Source organism: Megalopta genalis, chromosome 7, assembly GCF_051020955.1.
Source record: "Megalopta genalis isolate 19385.01 chromosome 7, iyMegGena1_principal, whole genome shotgun sequence".
NCBI lineage: Eukaryota > Metazoa > Arthropoda > Insecta > Hymenoptera > Halictidae > Megalopta > Megalopta genalis.
The window spans coordinates 18580240-18590566 of NC_135019.1; the positions used below are offsets into that span (position 1 = coordinate 18580240).

Below are 10327 nucleotides of genomic sequence, written 5' to 3' on the forward strand. Positions count from 1 at the left end.
GACGTAACCTTGACATTGTACGAGGTCAATGCACTATCCTGCACACATTTCCGTGCACGAAGTGGATTTACAACTAAATGGGTGTCAAGAATACCCACCACAAAATGATTGAAATATAAAATTGTTACTTACAGTACAGTTATTTTATTAATTTAACCAATTGCTGATGGAAATAGGTGTATTGGACATATATTTGAATTCTACAAAATTTCATTTTGGTAGTATCAATTTTCGTAAACTTATATGTCATTTAATATTTTTATTTTCACTTTCAATTTTTCATACAAGCTTAGTAGAATTCAGTAATTACATTGGTATCGTAGTGTAGTATAAAGTCTTAACTTTAATATACGAAAAGAATAAATTACTAATAGTAAACAAACCCTGGCATTTTATCATGTATACAAACGATCCTATTAGCGGTTTATAATGATCGGTTTTCTTAAAAATTAAAATTTTAATTTTACCAGGAGAAAGTTCTCACCCTAGCTCCTGAAGCTTGAAATTTATAATCTATTAAGATTATACTCTGATTGAAACTGTAATGTCATCTGCATATTTTATTGTAGTTATCTGGTTTCCTAAACCTTCTTCCAAGTCTTCTTTAAATACAATTAAATCAAATGTTACGAAGAAGTAACAGTTCACATTGTAACAAAAATGAAACCAAACTGCAGGGAAGAATGGAACAATACAATAAAAATACACGACGCAGTTCAAGAGTTTTACCAATACCAAAAGGTGATCAGGAAGGATAAAAAGATCATATCACGACTTCAGATGGGACACCAAAAATGGCACACGTATATACGATTATACTGAAAAGAACAGATGCCTTTCCCTGCTTTCTGTGCAATAAAAAAATCAAGTTTAAACATATACTGTATGAATGCAGAACATTTCGTACTCAGAGAACGGAGTACAGAATTAGGAAAGAAAGCCCTAAAATCTCAGGAAAACATAGAAAACACCCTACGTTACCTGAATGAAACTAACTTCTACAGCAAAATCCTAAAATAGTAACGTCACGAATTATCAGCAGTGGATGCGACGTTAAACCAGGATACGAATAAGAAAATTCACATTGATGCTGGATCAACATTTGCTATAAAGCTTGACCCAATTGGTGATGAATCAACAAGCAAAGTCATTATAAAATATTTAAAGAATCGTCCAAGTATCATTTTAAGACATTGGGGCATTTTTAAATAAAATGCACGAAGTATTTAAAGACGATGCATCGAAGTTTATTACAGCTCTATTTAATGTTAGAAGGTTCTACAGTACATTTTAAAGAAGGGCCGCCGCGAGATAATAATGGTCAAACCTCAAACTTTAGTTATCTCAGCAATGACACATGGGAAATATTTGATATCTTTGTTGATAAAAGGTATAGTATTTATATTTTAGGCCGAAACCAAGTAGACCTAGCAAGTTCTTACGAAGCCTTCGATAATGATTAAGTGAGCGATCAGGGACTCTTAAGAGAATTATTCTTAGAGAGAATACCGATGCATGTACAGTCGATAATTATCGTCACAAAAGCACCGTTAGAGGAACAGGCAGGGCTTTCGAATTTATCAGAAATTATCAGTACAACAAACACTGTCTGTGGTCAATGACAATCTGTTGTCAATCACAAACTCCGAACAGATGTAGACGCGAACGTTAAATTTAATCCCAGGGATCCGTATCGTTCCTACCATCTCAAATTCGGAGAAAATCCAAAGATGTCCACCGTGTAGCTTCGAAATAAAAAACCTAGAGAACAACCAGTCCTCTAGGTCCACCAGGCGGCGGACAGTCATGTCCTCAAGAATCGCCGTCTATTTATTAAAGACCAGAGAATGTACATATACCGAAGGAAGGCGAAAGACGTAGCAATATAAATATGTTCGCCATCAACGGGATAATAATAAAAACATTCGGTCAAAAATTAAAAACGGTGGACCTAACATTAAGAAGGAAATTTACTTGGACCTTCATCCTCGCAGAAACGTCCGCCTCCGTTATAGGAGCAGATTTTCTTTCGAACTACAAAATAATAGTTGACATTCATAAAAACACCGAAAAGAGACAGGTCGCCATGCCAGCAGGCATTTCGGTTACATCCTTCAATTTATTACTAACATCTCTTATATTAGTAATATTTAATTATATCCATTATTCCTTGAATATATTCAAGGAAAAGAGAATACGACAGCGAACACTCTGTCGAGAATCCACATTGAGAAGATAAATGGCGACTTCGACTCTGACACTCTAGGTATCACTCAAGCAAAATGCGACGAGACGTTCATGAAAGTCTTAATGCAGCCACCTATTTGGGTGGAGACTTCACACAAAAACTCGAGGCTTTCTATACTATCCAACTCATGTTGGCCTAACATGAGAACAAATATAAATAAATGCCACACAACATGTTTAGAATGTCAGAAGAACAAAGTGTCAAGACATTAATCATTCCCAAATCAAACAGTTCGAGCTACCAACGTGAAGATTCATAAACCTACACATGGATTTAGTCAAGCTAACTCCGTCCAATGGATACACGTATTTGCTTACTATAATCGACTGCTTCACGAGGTTACTCAAAGTCATTCCATTATAAGATATAACAGAAACGGTCGCAGACTCCTTCATAAAAAATTGGACTAGCAGGTATGAATATCCTGAAACCATAGTCACACATCGAAGTACTCCATTCAAATCAAGAATATTTCAAAACTTATGTAAAATATTAGGCACTATTCATATACAATCGTATATCCGTTGCAGAAAATCACCCCAGATTGGAAGGCATAATAAAATCAAAATCACCATTCCAGCTAGGACTAAGGAACGCTGAGTAATCACCGAATTAAGAATGACAATGGGTATATTTGGACAGACACAAATAGCCGACTAATAAAGTTTGAAGGCGACACGATGGTAGTTTGCCTACGAAACTACTGATATATGAGAGTAAATTCACATTGTCCATTAAACCCTATGTTAACACATGCAAAATGTGCTTCGAATACTATAAATTTGGTCACAAGAAAAACCAATGAAGGACCAGAAAGGACCTATGCGTTGTTTCTGGTAAGAACTACCACAGTAGATGTTATAAGGAGCCAACCTGCATAAACTGCGGTAAGAATCACATAGCCACCGATAGAGAGTGCATCAAGTATAAAAACGAAGCCCTTACTAATAAGATCGCAGCATACAAAAACACGAGCTTTATGGAATCTAGAAACCTTGCCACTGAGGAATTAGGTTTGTCAAGAATGTATAGAAAGAAGGAAGAACGAAATGAAGAAGATAACAATATACACACCGACAATAGCAAATTCCTTAAGATTGGTTGGAAAGAAAAAGAAAGAAAAATAAAAATTGAAAGGTAGAAAGATAAGCCGGATCCGACTGGCCTAAAGAAAAGTCCATGGGGCAGAACTTCTTCGGAAGAACAGCAGAAGGAGATGAGAGATAATGAAAAAGAAATTAGAAAACATCTCGAAACAGCTGACAGAAAAGAAAGAAGAGAGAGAAGACACGCCAAAAAAAGAGACACCGACAACGAAAAACCTAAGAAAAGTGAATTGTGACTCAAATGAAGAAAAGAGAAAGAAGAACAGATTCATAAAAAAAACACATTATAAGGAAGAGAAACAATCAATAGAAATTGAAATTAATTTATGATAGGGTCGCGTAGCCTCTCAAGTTTGTAGTTCCTGTCGACGAACAAACCCCAAATAATGTTTGGCAACTCTAAGTTGTGCATGTACTCGACGGAAATCTTCAAATAATACAGGCGAGCCTACGACGAACCGCTGTCTTGAAAAACAGAGATAGTTTTCATGAAGGATCTGGCCACATAGAACTGTGTTAGACCATATAGCATTTACCCATCTACCCTTCATTTCTATCCATCGAAAATTTCTAATAGACACATCACACTTCATGGAAAAACTAAAGGAAATAATGTGAAATATCAAACCAGTCGAGACACATAAACAAGAAATGAAATCATTTTTAAAGACTTAGACATATGCAGACAAGTATTCAACCAGAACGACTAAATTAAGAAATCATTACAATCTCCTTATATCAAGTAATAAAAAAATTCAGTCATGTAAGCAAAAAACATTGACCCAGTACGATCGCCACGATGTGTGTGTGTGCGCGCGCGCCTTCGTGTGTGTGTGTGTGTTGTCGAGCGCCTAAAAGTAAAGGTAGTTACGTAACTACCTCCTTTGATTTCGCATCCTTTCGGTCATTCTTATGACATACCCCCCCCCCCCTTTCGGTCATACCTTTTACAAAACCATCACACTGCTAATCAAAGGAAAAGAAGAAATAGTGACAATCGACCTGTTCAAATTGACTTTCGGCATCGCACCAGACCAAAGAAACCATATAAATAATTTTTTCAAATATATGTTGCCGGCAAAAGCAAAAAGCAAGTATCGTTTGTACTGGAAAGCAGCCTCTGTAGCTCTCTCAGCCGATCCAACGATCAAAGAAATTCGTCAGTACTGGCCACTATGAACATTAGGCGATCAATAGCGGGTCAAGAAAAAGCGAGAGAATTATACGCGAAATTGTATATACATTTCGCACACTTGCTGACATAAATTTTCTTGCGCTATTTATTCTGGCATCGTTATTTTAATATTTACGTTAATCACCCTACTTTTATGAATTTCTCATACTCAACGTTGTGTGATAGTTATATTTATACGACATTATAGGTCGTTGGATTCGTCGTGACCTCGGCTAACATACAGTAATGATAAAAATAAGTCATTCCATTTAAAACAACTTCGATGACCTTGAAATCTCGAAAGATATAACTTTGAACAAGTTTTTTTATCCATCATAACATTTGTTTCTCTGAACCAACCAATATTTTCTTTTGACATTTTCCTCTATTATAAAATACAAGCGAGATATTTTAGATACTTGAGTTAGATGAGACACCCTGTAGTGTAAATATAATACTTAGTGAGATCGGTATACATATACTTAATTTCGCTGAAGTAGTAAGATTCTCAATGATATACTTTTGAAGCTCAAACTATTATAAAGTTATGATGCACAACCTAATTTCCACTACATTCATTCCAATGACATCTTTTGATGATGAAATAAATATTGGATAGTCCATACATCTCCTTATCACCATAACTTACAAACCTTTGGCCACACACAGCTGGATAACCATCAGTTATACACTAAATACAATAATTACAGAACAGTTTTGCATACTGCTGATTCTGGTAGCTTAGATGCGATTAAATTCTTGGCTAAAATAAAAAAAGTACCCCACCTTGCAGTGGGGCGATCAAATTAGAGCGTTGGACATGTATACATATTTTTTAAGTAAGTGAAATATTTCTTACAGATTATTTATAGGGTTGTTGCAAGAATAATTTCGTTTTTTTATAAGCTATCTATTTGGTAAACTGAAATTACTTTTGCAACAACCCAATATAGATAGTATTAAAAAATAATTGGACATTACCTTCAAGAAACCAATTCTGCTTTTTTAGCAAGAAATCCTTTAGCTTCTAATAACAGTTCTTTACTTGAAGTAGATATTGACGACCTTGTTAGTGAAATTATAAGATCGCGATGAATATTAGTAAACTTTTTAAAATATCTCTTATATTATCACATCTTATCTCTTCTCTCTTGAATGATTGCTTCTTGGACATCTCCTGACAGTTCTCCTGTAGACATCATAATATTTTCCATTATTTCTGGTCTATGTATTAACACTTTTACCGGTGTTGAAGACCACTCTAATCTAATTTGAAACTTACTCCACTAATATTTCAGCAGTGTTCGGATAAATAATTCGCATATGAGTTTTCAGATGATACCCAAGTTTGAAAACATTGATTCTCATATGATGAGATATCGTAATGCAATATTACCAAGGGGTACACAATTTTAAATTCCGAAAAAAAACTCGCAGTGATACGGTGAGGGTTAACAGATTGTGCATAGTAACTGGCATAGGGTACCACTTGTATTTAAAAAAATGTATAATTCTACTGTCTCCTTTGCGTAAGTTATAAATATTTGGAAGTCTATTGCTAATCCGCTAGATATTACTTAATGTATTTAATGAAAATCGCTTTATTAAGTTAATGTCTATCCCCGTTATTTCGGCTAATTCTGCTGATTTGAAAAAGTTCCTGGCTGTATTTCCATCATTTGTTATACCTTCCCCCCTGATTTACGATATATACGAGCAAACCTATTTTATCTTTAAATTTTCTAATTATTTGTTCTTTTTTTATTGCCAAAGAGTTCTTTTTGCAGTAATGTTCTGCAAGTCCATGATTTAAAATCGATCCTGTATGCAATATGAGTCAGATATTCAAAACACCTGACCAAATAGTGTAGTGATAGCAAGCAAATATTGAAATTGAAATTGTTCATTATCTTCGGTGTTGCGCCGTGTGTATAACATTCATTGCCAATGTTGAATCTATTAGGTAATTATAATTTTTTCCATCCATCATTGTTAATAGCAGTTTAAAATAAACCATGAACTCATATTGTTTCGATTGTATTTGGTCCGTACAAAATTATACAGTCTGAATACATATTTTCTTTCGTATATTCGAATTGTATCGGTTGGCAGTATACAGAGTGAACCACGGAATATGGCCAGCTTGTATTATGCTGCTAGTGGTCCGATTAGAAATTTCTTGAACTAAAATAACATGATTTAAGGAAAACTTTAAGATGATTGTATCAAATTTTTTGTCAACTCTATTATTCCGAAATTATCAAGGTTACTTTCAGTTTTTTATAGGTAAACCTACAATCTTTTTGTTCCTCTCTTCTATGGGATGCTGAGACAAGTTCTTGATGTAATGACACATGAAAAGGGTCAAAAAGGTTACGATGGAGAATACGTAAAACACTCGATTTAGGTAGATCACAATCGGTCATTTGTCGGGAACTAATTTGCGGATTGTTTGCTACTGCAGCTAAAACAGCACGCGTATATAATTAACCCGTGTACTTGACGGGTTCCGAAATATGTACACGGGTACACGTGTAAGTAATGTATCTGTGTTTTGATTCGTTCATAAAGAGAACACCAGTATTTTTGTGTAAAAGCAAATTATTAATTGATTAAAAGTATTTTCAAATAACTCGCAATCATTTCTTTTGATTTATTTTTTTCATCCATATCTACTTTTTTGTCTCAGCAAACAATAGCATTCATTTTTGTTATGTGTCTACGCGAAATTAAGAAACTCTTATTCACGTGCATTCACGTACCTGTGTATTAACTACATGTGTACACGTGTGATACAATATCTGTTCAAAACCGACATCCCCACGTGGAACGGTTCAGTTCTAACTGAATAAGCGAGCGTCTCCACGGTGTGAATCGGTGCACAGTTCGGGTATCATCGGTCGGAGCCGAACACAGTACACTAGAAATAATAGGAAGTAGGGAAAGCTGTGAGGTTCCATCCGGCTTACTTGAACCATCGCGTTGTGATCCAGCGCATCTTTCTGGCCTTTTATTAATAACTTTAACATTATCTCAAAATCTATAAGCCGTTTGCCCCCAAACCGGGTATCGTTGGATTTAACTTTACAAGCTTTATATTACCGTACCAAACCTCATCAAAAAGTGTGCGTCAACCCTGAAGACCGCTACTTGTAAAAGGTTTCTTCAGTCTTTTTAGATTCAGAAAAAACTATATGTTATGATGCTTGCCGAATTCGTCTCAGCATCCCCTAAAAGATGAGTACAAAAAATTGTAGGTTTACCTATTAATAAACTGATAATAAAAAACTCATAAGATATTTTCGTTTTCGATTATGCTGCTAATAAAACTATTATTAGTCATCCGTCATCATATTTATAGCACCTGTAATTAAATTTTTTTAAAAATGTCTAAATACTTAATTTTGTCCATAATACCATCGATAAAAACTAGATCACCTACACCTACAGACGAGATACAACCCCATACTATTACACTCCCACCACCGTGTTTCACTGTCGGTCTTAAATTTGAAATGTTTAATTCTGCATTTACTTTACGCCACACCATTTTTCGACTGTCGAATCCGTAAAGATTAAATTTGCTTTCATCCAAAAGTTGTTCCACCACCAGTTGTCTTTGTAAAAATATCCTTTTGCAAAGCTCAATCTTTTCTTGCGATTTGCGCAATTTATGTATGGCTTTCTACGAAGAACTCTTTCGTTATAATCATAAGTTTTTAATACCCGTCATACTGTGTCCGGGTGTACCTTCTTCCCAAATTCTACGAATAACTTCTTTGTTAATTTTGCAGCTCTTTGTCCAGAACTTTTCTTTATTTTTCTTATCATCTTGCGTTGGTCGCGGAATTCTAATAATTTTGGACGACCTTTCTGAGGCATTGAATCAATGTACCGATGTGCAATATCTGCAACTCTTGCTTATATTTAATAATTTGTCTATATCTCTGTATGATTTTCCCTTTTCCTTGTGATAAATAACCAATTGTAGGATTTCAAAAGACGTATTTCTTCCTTTTCGTCCCATTTTCACAAGTAAAGCGTCTCATATCACAAATAATTTCTGTGGTACCGAGTTCTCACAACGAATTTTTATTTGTTTATAAAATTTGTTTATAAACAATGTGTGTTAGTATCGTCGTCAATGTAGTACAGTATTTTACTCTGGCATCTAAGATGTTGTGTCCGAATATTTTTGCGACGTTAAATTTCGTCACAATCTTGTTTATCGCTTATTATACAAAAGAACATGTGCAATAAGTAAACAAAATTTATGTTTCTACTTACTTTAAAACGTGCTTTATTATATGAGAAAACAATTGATTCAATAATACTATCTTTAAAAAAAAACAGTAAAAAGGAGCAATAATTTTTCTAATAATATCGTGTCCGAGTCACTGTACATTTATCTATTCTCATATCTCCAGATGTCACCACCATTTTTGGCTCTTTAAATTTAAATATCTGTTTCCTAACTATTCTTTTATTGCGCAATTTTTACTGGAATCTGGAGTCCACGATATGAATGTAAAAGAATCTAAAGAAAAGTTCATCATGTTAAAAATCTTTTATTATGGCTTATTACTTAAAAAGTAATGATATGTGCGCAACTAAGTTCTCGCTGTTTTTTTTTTATAAAAATGCAATTTTATTGTGAAGAAATAGTTACATATAAATTATTCGAAGTATTGCCCATCGCTAGTTACAACTATTGCCCATCTTTTTAGCAGAGCTCGAATACCCTCACGATAAAAATGTTCGTCTTTTGACGTTATCCACAAATTAAGCCATTTTTCGATGTCTTCATATGAGTTGAACTGCTGATCAGCCAGACCATGTGCCATTGAACGGAACAAGTAAAAATCGGACGGCGCAATATCTGGGGAATATAGCGAGTGGGATAGGACTTCCAATTTGAGCGTTTCTAGGTAGATTTTAATTAATCGAATGTTTTTGGCCTTCCTTCGGGCGGACAGTCATCAACAGCGAAAACCCCGTCTTTAAAGCGACGGAACCAATCACGGCACGTAAACTTTTTTCAACTCTCGATGCGCTTCAGCCGCCGTTTTCTTTGAATGAAATAGGAAAAGTAACACTTCCCGCAAATGACGATTATTTGGCACAAAATCAGACATTTTCGCACAAATAAAAGTATGTGACGCAACAAGAAAATCACGAACGAGTCAAAGCGGTTTGTTTACCATATGTCTCAGCTTTGTTCATGCAGTTTTTGATACATCGAAATCGACTAGCACTTACTGCTAAAGCCATCTATTGACAAACAGCGGGAACTTAGTTGCGCACCCAATATAATTTCTTACAACAGTTGCAACGGCGTTTAAGTAAACATTGCTTAAGTTTTGTGAACTCAAATTAAAGCTGAAAGATTGCACTGTACGATAAGATTATTTTGATTTGTAGAAAAATTCGAAATTACGTTAAAAAGTCAATAAATTACAAACGATACCCTGGGAAAAATGATTAGCCTTTAAGACTGATTTTAATTCTTATTCTCGTGAGAATAAACTCGGAAATCGTAATTTACAAGTAAACAATCAAACTAAAGTTTGATAATTTACAAATAAACAACCAACCAAACAATCAAACTAACAAACAAACCAATCAATCAAACAAACAAACGAACAAACAAATTAATAAACAAACAAGCAAACAAATAAACAAACAAACAAACGAACAAACAAACAAACGAACAAAAGAACAAAAGAACAAAAGAACAAAAGAACAAAAGAACAAAAGAACAAAAGAACAAAAGAACAAAAGAACAAAAGAACAAACAAA

The 10327-nt window shown here is 34.5% G+C and overlaps 1 long non-coding RNA gene across 1 annotated transcript; it reads right to left on the reverse strand.

Moving 5' to 3' along the window:
* Positions 1-239: 239 nt before the first annotated feature.
* On the reverse strand, positions 240-10321 carry LOC117220376 (uncharacterized). The gene is made up of 4 exons (XR_013033795.1): positions 9198-10321; positions 7291-9065; positions 5510-5717; positions 240-5314 (listed from the first exon to the last, which is right to left on the reverse strand). It is a non-coding gene; the product is annotated as an uncharacterized LOC117220376 (long non-coding RNA).
* Between the last annotated feature and the right edge of the window lie 6 nt (positions 10322-10327).